The 12,293-nt window shown below is 38.1% G+C and overlaps 1 protein-coding gene across 12 annotated transcripts in view; it reads left to right on the plus strand.

Moving 5' to 3' along the window:
* Positions 1-12,293, plus strand: part of LOC129482867 (uncharacterized) — a 153,289-nt gene that overhangs the window by 39,620 nt on the left and 101,376 nt on the right. The window lies entirely within an intron of this gene.

Raw genomic sequence — 12,293 nt, forward strand, 5'->3', positions numbered from 1 at the left:
TCTCCTTCTTCCCACCCTCTGCCCTGAAGTAGGCCCTAGTGTCTGTTGTTCCCTTCTTTGTGTGCATGAGTTCTCCTCATTTAGCTCCCACTTATAAGTGAGAGCATGTGGTATTTGGTTTTCTGTTCCTGCATTAGTTTGCCTAGGATAATATCCTCCAGCTCCATCTATGTTCTGCAAGAGACATTATCTCATTCTCTTTTATAGCTGCATAGTATTCCATGGTGTATGTGTACTACATCTTCTTGATCCAATCTGTCATTGTTGGGCATTTAGGTTGATTCCATATCTTTGCTATTGTGAATAGTGCTGCAATGAACATTTACATGCATGTGTCTTTATGGTAGAATGATTTATATTCCTCTGGGTATATACCCAGTAATGGAATTGCTGTGTCCAACAGTAGTTCTGCTTTTAGCTCTTTGAGAAACCACCATATTGCTTTCCACAATGGTTGAGCTAATTTACGTTACCACCAATAGTGTATAAGTGTTCCTTTTTCTTCACATCCTTGCCAGCATCTGTAAGTTTTTGACTTTTTTATAATAACCATTCTGACTGGTGTGAGACAATATCTCATTGTGGTTTTAATTTGCATTTCTCTAATGATCAGTGATACTGAGCTTTTTAAAATATGCTTTTTGGCTGCATGTATGTCTTTTCTAGAAAAGTATCTGTTTATGTCTTTTGTCCACTTTTCAATGGGATTGTTTGCTTTTTTCTGTAAATTTGTTTAAGTTCCTTACAGATGTTGGATATTAGACCTTTGTCAGATGCATAGTTTGCAAACATTTTCTCCCATTCTGTAGGTTGTCTGTTTACTCTGTTGATAGTTTCTTTTGCTGTACAGAAGCTCTTAAGTTTAATTAGATCCCATTTGTTAATTTTTGCTTTTGTTATGATTGCTTTTGCTGTCTTTGTCATAAAATCTTTGCCCATTCCTGTGTCCAGGATGGTATTGGCTAAGTTGTCTAGGGTTTTTATAGTTTTGGGTTCTACATTTAAATCTTTAATTTATCTTGAGTTGATTTTTGTATATGATGTAAAAAAGGAGTCTAGTTTCAATCTTCTGCTTATGACTAGCCCGTTATCCCAGCACCGTTTATTTAATAGGGAGTCATTTCCCCATTGCTTGTTTTTGTCGGCTTTGTCAAAGACAGTCATAGGTGTGTGGGCTTGTTTCTGGGCTCTCTATTCTGTTCCATTGGTCTATGTGTCTGTTTTTGTACCAGCACCATACTGTTTTGGTTATCGTAGCCCCATAGTATAGTTTGGAGTTGGGTAACATGATGCCTCCAGTTTTGTTCTTTTCGCTTAGGATTGCCTTGGCCATTTGGGCTCTCTTTTGGTTCCATATAAATTTTAAAATAGTTTTTTTTTTTTTTTTAGTTCTGTGAAGAATGTCACTGGTAGTTTGACAGGAATGGCATTGAATCTGTAAATTGCTTTGGGCAGTATGGCCATTTTAATGATATTGATCTTCCTGTCCATGACCATGGGATGTTTTTATATTTTTTGTGTATGTCATCACTGATTTCTTTGAGCAGCACTTTGGAATTCCCATTGTAGAGATCTTTCACCTCCATGGTTTGCTGTATTCCTAGATATTTTATTCTTTTTGTGGTAATTGTGAATGGGATTCAATTCCTGATTTGGCTCTCAGCTAGGCTGTCGTTGGTGTATAGAAATGCTAGTGATTTTTGTACATTGATTTTGTATCCTGCAACATTGCTGAAGTTGTTTATCATTTGAAGGAGATTTTGGGCCGAGACTATGGGGTTTTCTAGATATAAAAACATGTCATTTGCAAAAAGGGATACTTTTAATTCTTCTCTTCCTATTTAAATATGCTTTATTTCTTTCTCTTGCCTGATTGTTCTGGCCAGACCATCCAATGCTATGTTGAACAGGAGTGGTGAGGGAGGGCATTCTTGTGTTGTGCCAGTTTTCCAGGGGAATGCTTTCAGCTTTTCCCTATTCAGTATGCTGTTGTTTGTGGGTTTGTTATAGGTGGCTGTTATTATTTTGAGGTATGTTCCTTTAATATTTAGTTAATTGAGAGTTTTTAACACGAAGAGATGTTGAATTTTATCAAAAACCTTTACTGCATCTATGGAGATAATCATGTTTTTTTCCTTTAGTTCTGTTTATGTGATGAATTAGATTTATTGGTTTGTGTACATTGAACCAACTTTGCATCCCAAGGATAAAGTTTACTTGACTGTGGTAGACTAGCTTTTTGATGTGCTGCTGCATTTTGTTTACAAGTATTTTGTTGAGGATTTTGCATCAATGTTCATCAAGGGTATTGGCCTGAAGTTTTCTTTTTTCATTGTGTCTCTACCAGGTTTTGGTATCAGGATGATGCTAGCCTCATAGAATGAGTTGGGGAGGAGTCCGCTTTCCTCAATTTTTGGTGGTAGTTTCAGTAGGAATGGTACCAGCTCTCTTTGTACATCTGGTAGAATTCTACTGTGAATCCATCTTGTCCTTTTTTTTTTTTTTCTTGGTAGGCTATTTATTACTCATTCAGTTTCAGAGCTCATTATTCGTTTGTGCAGGGAATCAATTTCTTTCTGGCTCAGACTTGGGAGGGTGTATGTTTCCAGGGATTTACCCATATCTTCTAGGTTTTCTAGTGTGTGTGTGTAGAGGCGTTTTCAGTAGTTTCTGATGGTTATCTTTGTTTCTGTGGGGCCAGTGGTATATCCTTTCCATCATTTCTAATTGTGTTTATTTGGATCTATTCTCTTTTTTTCTTTATTAGTCTAGCTAGTGCCCTATGTTAGTAATTGTTTCAAAATGCCAATTCCTGGATTCATTGATCTTTTTTTTTTTTTTTTAACAGCGAAAGTGAGACTTTAATGATGGTCTTGCAAGATTGGGTGTTTAGTAGCACACCCAGCACAGTTTTTTTTTTTTTTTAATTATACTTCAAGTTTTGGGGTACATGTGCACAACGTGCAGGTTAGTTACATATGTATACATGTGCCATGTTGGTGTGCTGCACCCATTAACTCGTCATTTAACATTAGGTATATCTCCTAATGCTATCCCTCCCCGCTCACCCCACCCCACAACAGGCCCCGGTGTGTGATGTTCCCCTTCCTGTGTCCATGTGTTCTCATTGTTCAATTCCCACCCATGAGTGAGAACATGCGGTGTTTGGTGTTTTGTTCTTGCGATAGTTTGCTGAGAATGATGGTTTCCAGCTTCATCCATTGATCTTTTAAGGTTTTTTTGGTTTCAATTTCCTTCAGTTTAGGTCTGATTTTTGTTATTTCTTGTCTTCTGCTAGCTTTGGGATTGATTTACTCTTGCTTCTCTAATTCTTTCATCTGTGATGTTAGCTTGTTAATTTGAAATCTTTCTAACTTTTTTACATGGGCATTTAGTGCTATAAACTTCCCTCTTTACACTGCCTTAGCTGTATCCCAGATATTCTGGTATGTTGTAGCTTTGTTCTCATTAGTTTCAAATAATTTCTTGATATCTTACTTAATTTCATTGTTTACCTAAAAGTCATTCAGGAGGATGTTGTTTAATTTCCATGTAATTACATGGTTTTGGGCATTTTTTTTTTTTTAGTCTTGACTTCTATTTTTATTGCACTGTGATCCAGGAGTGTGTTTGGTGTAATTTTTTTGCATTTGCTGAGGATTGTTTTATGTCCAATTATGTGGTCAGTTTTAGAGTATGTGCCATGTGGTGATGAGAAGAATGTATATTCTGTTGTTTTTGGGTGGAAAGTTCTGTAGAGATCTAGCAGATCCATTTGGTCCAATGTTGAGTTAAGGTCATGAATATCTTTGTTAATTTTCTGCCTCAATGATTTGTCTAATACTTTCAGTGGACTGTTGAAGTCTCTATTATTGTGTGGGAGTCTAAGTCTCTTTGTATGACTCTAAGAACTTGCTTTATTAATCTGGATGCCCCTGTGTTGGGTGCACATGTATTTAGGATATTTAAATTGTTGAATTGAACTCTTGTTGAATTGAACTCTTTACATTATGTAATGCCCTTCTTTGTCTTTTTTTTTAATCCTTATTGATTTAAAGTCTGTTTTGTCTATGATTAGGATTTCATCCCCTGATTTTTTCTGATTTCCACTTGCTTGGTAGATTTGCCTCCATTTTTTTTTTATTTTTATTTTGAGCCTGTGCGTGTCATTATGTGTGAGACTGGTCTCTTACAGCATACCATTGAATTTTGCCTTTTTATCCAGCTTGCCATTCTGTACCATTTAAATGGAGCCATTTAGCCTGTTTATATTCAAGGTTAGTATTGACATGTGTGGTTTTGATCTTGTCATTGTGTTGTTAGCTGGTTACTATGCTGGTTTGTTTGTATTGTTGCTTTATAGTGTTACTGGTTTGTGTATTTAAGTGTTTTTGTATTGGCCGGTAGCGGTCTTTTCTTTCTATATTTAGTGCTTTCAAGATCTCTTGTGAGGCAGGTCTGGTGGTAATAAACTCCCTCAACATTTGCTTATCTGAAAAGGATCTTATTTCTCCTTTGCTTTTTTTTTTTGAGATGGAGTCTCACTGTCGCCCAGGCTGGAGTGCAGTGGCGTGATCTCAGCTCACTGCTCCTTTGCTTAGGAAGCTTGGTTTGGCTTGATGTGAAATTCTTGGTTGAAGATTTTTTCCTTAAAAATGTTGAATATAGGCTCCCAACCTCTTCTTGCTTGTAGGGTTAGAGCTGAGAGGTTTGCTGTTATCCTGATGGTGTTCCCTTTTTGCAGGTGACCTGCCCTTTTTCTCTAGCTGTCTTTATCATTCTGTTTTTCATTTCAACATTGGAAAATTCTGATGATTATGTGTCTTGGGGAGAATCTTGCAGGGGTTCTCTGTATTTCCTGAGTTTGACTGTTGGCCTCTCTAGCCAGGTGAGGAAGTTTTCATAGATGATATCCTAAAATATGTTTTTTAAGTTGTTTGCTTTCCCCTCATCCCTTTTAAGGATGCCAGTGATTCGTATATTTGGCTTCTTTACATGATTCCATATTTCTTGGAGGTTTTGTGCATTCCTTCTCATTCTTTTTTCTTTATTTTTGTCTGACTGTCTTATTTCAGAGAATCAGGCTTCAAGTTCTAATTTTCTTTCTTCAGCTTGGTCTGTTCTGCTGTTAATACTTGTAATTGTGTTGTGAAATTCTTGTAGTGTGTTTCTCAGCTCTGTCAGCTCTGTCAGGTTCTTATATCTACTGGCTATTTAATCTTTCATCTTCTGTATCATTTTATTGTGGTTTTTAGTTTCCTTGGATTGGGCTTTGCCACTCTCCTGAATCTCGATGATCTTCATTTCTATTTATGTTCTGAATACTGTCATTTCAGCCAGCTCAACAGGGTTAAGAACTCTTGCTGGAGAACAGGTGCAATCATCTGGAGGACATATGACACTCTGACCATCTGAGTTACTAGTATTCTTGCATTGGTTCTTTTTCATCTCTGCATGTGGATGTTCCTTTAACTGTAGTGTAGATTGCTATAGTCAATAGACTTCTTTTCTGCATGTTTTTCATGGAGCTGAGCCTTTGTGCAGGGTCTTTATTTGTAGCCGGCTTTTTGTCTTTGGTTTCTCAAAGGAGTCCGTTAATGAGGTATTTTTGGTGTTGAAGCCTTGAGGTGTGATCGAGTAGGTGGTACTTAGGTGTATTGATCAGTTGGTGGGCTCTTGCTCAGTCATGTGGCTTCCTTATATTTTCTCACAGTTGCAGCCATGCCCCTCTCAATACTCTGAGTGTAGGCTCCTCTCCCACTTGAGTGCTGGCTATAGAGCCCAGCTTGGCACTCCTGGACTGCCCACCACAGCTCTGGGGCAATCTGAGTTTATGTTCCTTTTACAACATGGAGACAGCAGAGGAAGGAATGTTAGTGGTGGTTGCAGCCACAGTCTCCTTTTTAAAATGATGAATTTTTATCATGATTGTTTTTTGGTTTGCTCTTACCTCCCCAGATTCTCTGTCTCTGACTCCTTTGCACATTCAGTCCTTCCCTGGGTTGAGCTCAATCTTTGTCTCTCTCCGCACTCTATGCTCTCCCTGCTAGGAAATCTCTTTACACTTTCATGTAAAGCCTGAGTTAATACAGAGACTTCATAGAATTCACAATTTGTCTTTGTAGTACTGGCTTTCCTACTGAGCTCCAGACATGAATAATTAGGTGCCTGCTTGATTCTTCCACTTGTATGTCTCAGAAACATCCCATTTTCAACATGTCCCCCAAAATATCACAATCTCCAAGGCCTCCTATCACACGTCTTGTTCTTTTTCAGTGTTTCAAACTTGTATCTAGTTCCAAAGCATGAAACCTTTGAGTTACCTCTTATCCCTTCCCTTTATTCTCCACATTCAACCCAACCCATCAATACATCAGTTTTTTTTCTTATAGTTGATCTAATAAATTCAACAGGATAATAGGATAATAACTTGACTGGGCATAATTAAAAAGAGAATTAGGGGATTTGAAGAAAATGCAAAAATGTTTTCTCTATAGCGTACATAGAGAAATAGAGATTTTTTTTTTAAAAAAAGGAAGAGTAAAAGATGTTAAAAGATGAGTAATATATTGAGGATTTTTTTTTTTTTTGAGACAGAATCTCGCTCTGTTGCCCAGGCTGGAGTACAGTGGCATGATCTCAGCTCACTGCAACCTCTGCCTCCTGGGTTCAAGCGATTCTCCTGCCTCAGCCTCCTGAGTAGCTGGGACTACAGGTGCATGCCACCAAGCCTGGCTAATTTTTCTTTTTTCTTTTTTTTTTAGTACAGACGGGGTTTCACCATGTTGGCCAGGATGGTCTCAATCTCCTGACCTCATGATCCACCCGCCTCAGCCTCCCAAAGTGCTGGGATTACAGGTGAGCCACCACGCCAGGCCTTTCTTTATACTTTAAGTTCTGGGATACATGTGCAGAATGTGCAGGTTTATTACCTAGGTATACACATGCCATGGTGGTTTGCTGCACCTATCAACCCGTCATCTACATTAGGTATTTCTCCTAATGCTATCCCTCACCTAGGCCCTCAACCCCTGATAGGCCCCAGAGTGTAATGTTCCCCTCCCTGTGTCCCTGTGTTCTAATTGTTCAACTCCCACTTATGAGTGAGAACATGTGGTGTTTGGTTTTCTGTTCTTGTGTTAGTTTCCTGAGAATGATGGTTTCCAGCCTCATCCATGTCCCTGCAAAGGATATGAACTGATCCTTTTTTATGGCTGCATAGTATTCCGTGGCGTGTATGTGCCACATTTTCTTTATCCGGTCTATCATTGATGGGCATTTGGGTTGGTTCCAAGACTTTGCTATTGTGAACAGTGCCGCAGTCAACATACATGTGCATGTGTCTTTATAGTAGAATGATTTATAATCCTTTGAATATACCTAGTAATGGGATTGCTGGATCAAATGGTATTTCTGGTTCTAGATCCTTGAGGAATTGCCACACTGTCTTCCACAATGGTTGAACTAATTTACACTCCCACCAACAGTATGAAAGCGCTCCTATTTCTCCACATCCTTTCCAGCATCTGTTGTTTCCTGACTTTTTAATTATTGCCATTCTAACTGGCATGAGATAGTATCTCATTGTGGTTTTGATTTGCCTTTCTCTAATGACCAGTGATGATGAGCTTTTCTTCTTATGTTTGTGGGCCACATAAATGTCTTCTTTTGAGAAGTGTCTGTTCATATCCTTTGCCCACTTTTTGATGGGGCTTTTTTTTTTTCTCGCAAATTTGCCTAAGTTCCTTGTAGATTCTGGATATTAGCCTTTTGTCAGATGGATAGATTGCAAAAATTCTGTCTCATTCTGCAAGTTGTCTGTTCACCCTGATGATGGTTTCTTTTGCTGTGCAGAAGCTCTTTAGTTTAATTAGATACCATTTGTCAATTTTGGCTTTTGTTGCCATTGCTTTTGGTGTTTTAGTCATGAAGCCTTTGCCCATGCCTTTGTCCTGAATGGTATTGCCTAGATTTTCTTCTAGGGTTTTTATGGTTTTAGGTCTTACTTTTAAGTCCTTAATCCATCTTGAGTTAGTTTTTGTATAAGTTGTGAGTAAGGGGTTCAGTTTCACTTTTCTGCATATGGCTAGCCAGTTTTCCCAACAGCATTTATTAAATAGGGAATCATTTCCCCATTGCTTGTTTTTGTCGGGTTTTTCAAAGATCAGATGGTTGTAGACATGTGGCGTTATTTCTGAGGCCTCTGTTCTGTTTTGTTGGTCTAAATATCTGTTTTGGTACAGTACCATGTTGTTTTGGTTACTGTAGCCTTGTAGTATAGTTTGAAGTCAGGTAGCATGATGCCTCTGGCTTTGTTCATTTTGCTTAGGATTGTCTTGGCTATACCAGCTCTTTCTTGGTTCCATATGATATTTAAAGTTTTTTTCTAATTCTGTGAGCAAAGTCAATGGTAGTTTGATGGGGATAGCATTGAATCTATAAATTACTTTGGGCAGTATGGCCATTTTTACAATATTGATTCTTCCTATCCATGAGCATGGAATGTTCTTCCATTTGTTTGTGTACTCTCTTATTTCCTTGAGCAGTGGTTTGTAGTTCTCCTTGAAGAGGTCCTTCACATCCCTTTTAAGTTGTATTCCTAGGTATTTTATTCTTTGTAGCAATTGTGAATAGGAGTTCACTCACGATTTGGCTCTCTGTCTATTATCGGTGTATAGGAATGCTTGTGATTTTTCCACGTTGATTTTGTATTCTGAGACTTTGCTGAAGTTGCTTGTTTGTTAGCTTAAGGAGCTTTGGGGCTGAGATGATAGAGTTTTCTAAATATACAATCATGTCATCTGCAAACAGAGACAATCTGACTTCCTCTTTTCCTATTTGAATACCCTTTATTTCATTCTCTTGCCTGATTGCCCTGGCCAGAACTTCCAATACTGCATTGAATAAGAGCGGTGAGAGGGCATCCTTGTCTTGTGCTGGTTTTCAAAGGGAACGCTTTCAGCTTTTGCCCATTCAGGATGATATTGTCTGTGGGTTTGTCATAAATAACTCTTATTATTTTGAGATATGTTTCATCAATACCTAGTTTACTGAGAGTGTTATCATGAAGAGGTATTGAATTTTATCGAAGGCCTTTTCTGCGTCTATTGAGATAATCATGTGGTTTTTGTCATTGGTTCTGTTTATGTAATGGATTATGTTTATTGATTTGCAGATGTTGAACCAGCCTTGCATCCCAGGGATGAAGCCGACTTGATCATTGTGGATAAGCTTTTTGGTGTGCTGCTGGATTCAGTTTGGCAGTATTTTATTGAGGATTTTTGCATTGATGTTCATCAGGGATATTGGCCTGAAATTTTCTTGTTTTTGTTGTGTCTCTGCCAGGTTTTGGTATCAGGATGATGCTGGCCTCATAAAATGAGTTGGGGAGGAGTTGCTCTTTTTCTATTGTGTGGAATAGTTTTAGAAGGAATGGTACCAGCTCCTCTTTGTACCTCTGGTAGAATTTGGCTGTGAATCTGTCTGGTCCTGGGCCTTTTTTGGTTGGTAGGCTATTAATTACTGCCTCAATTTCAGAACTTGTTATTGGTCTATTCAGGGATTTGACTTCTTCCTGGTTTCGTCTTGGGAGGGTGTATATGTCCAGGCATTTATCCATTTCTTCTAGATTTTCTAATTTATTTGCATAGAGGTGTTTATGGTATTCTCTTATGTTAGTTTGTATTTCTGTGGGATCAGTGATGATCTTCCCTTTATCATTTTTTGTTGTGTCTATTTGATTGTTCCTCTTTTCTTCTTTATTAGTCTGGCTAGAGGTCTATCTATTTTGTTAATGTTTTCAAAAAACTAGCTCCTTGATTCATTGATTTTTTGAAGGGTTTTTCGTGTCTCTATCTCCTTCAGTTCTGCTCTGATCTCAGTTATTTCTTGTCTTCTGCTAGCTTTTAAATTGGTTTGCTCTTGGTCTCTAGTTCTTTTAATTGTGATGTTAAGGTATCAATTTTAGATCTTTCCCGCTTTCTCCTGTGGGCATTTAGTGCTGTAAATTTCCCTGTAAACACTGCTTTAGCTGTGTTCCAGAGATTTTGGTATGTTGTATCTTTGTTCTCATTGGTTTCAAAGAACTTATTTTTTTTCTTTTCTTTTCTTTTTATTTTATTTTATTATTATTATACTTTAAGTTTTAGGGCACATGTGCACAATGTGCAGGTTTGCTACATATGTATACATGTGCCATGTTGGTGTACTGCACCCATTGACTCGTCATTTAGCATTAGGTATATCTCCTAATGCTATCCCTCCCCCCTCCCCCCACCCCACAACAGTCCCTGGAGTGTGATGTTCCCCTTCCTGTGTCCATGTGTTCTCATTGTTCAAAGAACTTATTTATTTCTGCCTTAATTTTGTTATGTACCCAGTAGTCATTCAGGAGCAGATTGTTCAGTTTCCATGTAGTTGTGAAGTTTTGAGTGCGTTTCTTTATCCTGAGTTCTAATTTGATTGCACTGTGGTCTGAGAGACTGTTTGTTATGATTTCCGTTCTTTTGCATTAGCTGAGGAGTGTTTTACTTCCAATTATGTGGTCAATTTTAGAATAAGTGCGATGTGGTGCTGAGAAGAATGTATATTTTGTTGCTTTGGGGTGGAGAGTTCTATAGACGTCTATTAGGTCCACTTGGTCCAGAGCCGAGTTCAAGTCCTGGATATCTTTGTTAATTTTCTGTCTCATTGATCTGTTTGATATTGACAGTGGGGTGTTAAAGTCTTCCACTATTATTGTGTGGGAATCTAGATCTCTTTATAAGTCTCTAAGAACTTGCTTTATGAATCTGGGTGCTCCTGTATTGGGTGTCTATATATTTAGGATAGATAGCTCTTGTTGCATTGATCCCTTTACCATTATGTAATGCCCTTCTTTGTCTTTTTTGATCTTTGTTGGTTTAAAGTCTGTTTTATTAGAAACTAGGATTGCAACCCCTGTTTTTTGTTTTTTGTTTTTGTTTTTGTTTTTGCTTTCCATTTGCTTGGTAAATATTCCTCCCTCCCTTTATTTTGAGCCTATGTATGTCTTTGCACATGAGATGGGTCTCCTGAATACAGCACACTGATGGGCTTGACTCTGTATCAAATTTGCCAGACTGTGTCTTTTAATTGGAGCATTCTGCCCTTTTGCATTTAAGGTTAATATTGTTGTGTGTGAATTTGATCCTGTCATTATGATGCTAGCTGGTTATTTTGCCTATTAGTTGATGCAGTTTCTTTATAGTGTCGATGGTTTTTACAATTTGGTATGTTTTTACAGGGGCTAGTACTGGTTTTTCCTTTCCATATTTAGTGCTTTTTTCAGGAGCTATTGTAAGGCAGGCCTGGTTGTGACAAAATCTCTCAGCATTTACTTGTGTGTAAAGAATTTTATTTCTCCTTCACTTATGAAGCTTAGTTTGGCTGGATATGCTATTCTGGGTTGAAAATTCTTTTCTTTAAGAATGTTGACTATTGGTCCCCACTCTCTTCTGGCTTGTAGGGTTTCTGCCAAGAGATTCCCTGTTAGTCTGATGGGCTTCTTTTTGTGTATAACCCGACCTTTCTCTCTGGCTGCCCTTAACTTTTTTCCTTCATTTCAACCTTGGTGAATCTGACGATTATGTGTCTTGGGGTTGCTCTTTCAAGACTTATCTTTGTGGTGTTCTCTGTATTTCCTGAATTTGAATGTCTGCCTCTCTTGCTAGGTTGGGGAAGTTCTCCTGGATCATATCCTGAAGAGTGTTTTCCAACTTGGTTCCATTCTCCCTGTCACTTTCAGGTACACCAATCAAACACAGGTTTGGTCTTTTCACATAGTCCCATATTTCTTGGAGGCTTTGTTCTTTCCTTTTCATTCTTTTTTCTCTAATCTTGTCTTCATGCTTTATTTCATTAAGTTGATCTTCAATCTTTGATATCCTTTCTTCTGCTTGATTGATTCAGGTGTTGATACTTGCGTATGCTTCACGAAGTTCTCGTGCTGTGTTTTGCAGCTCCATCAGGTCATTTATATTCTTCTCTAAACTGGTTATTCTAGTTAGCAATTCCTGTAACCATTTTTCAAGGTTCTTAGCTTCCTTGCATTGGGTTAGAACATGCTCCTTTAGCTCAGTAGAGTTTGTTATTACCTACCATCTGAAGCCTACTTCTGTCAATTCATCAAGCTCATTCTCCGTCCAGTTTTGTTCTCTTGCTGGCGAAGAGTTGTGATCCTTTGGAGGAAAGGAGGTGTTCTGGTTTTTGGAATTTTCAGCCTTTTTGGCCTGGTTTTTCCTCATCTTCACGGATTCATCTACCTTTGTTCTTTG

The sequence above is a fragment of the Symphalangus syndactylus genome, chromosome 5 (genome assembly GCF_028878055.3).
Source record: "Symphalangus syndactylus isolate Jambi chromosome 5, NHGRI_mSymSyn1-v2.1_pri, whole genome shotgun sequence".
Lineage (NCBI taxonomy): Eukaryota > Metazoa > Chordata > Mammalia > Primates > Hylobatidae > Symphalangus > Symphalangus syndactylus.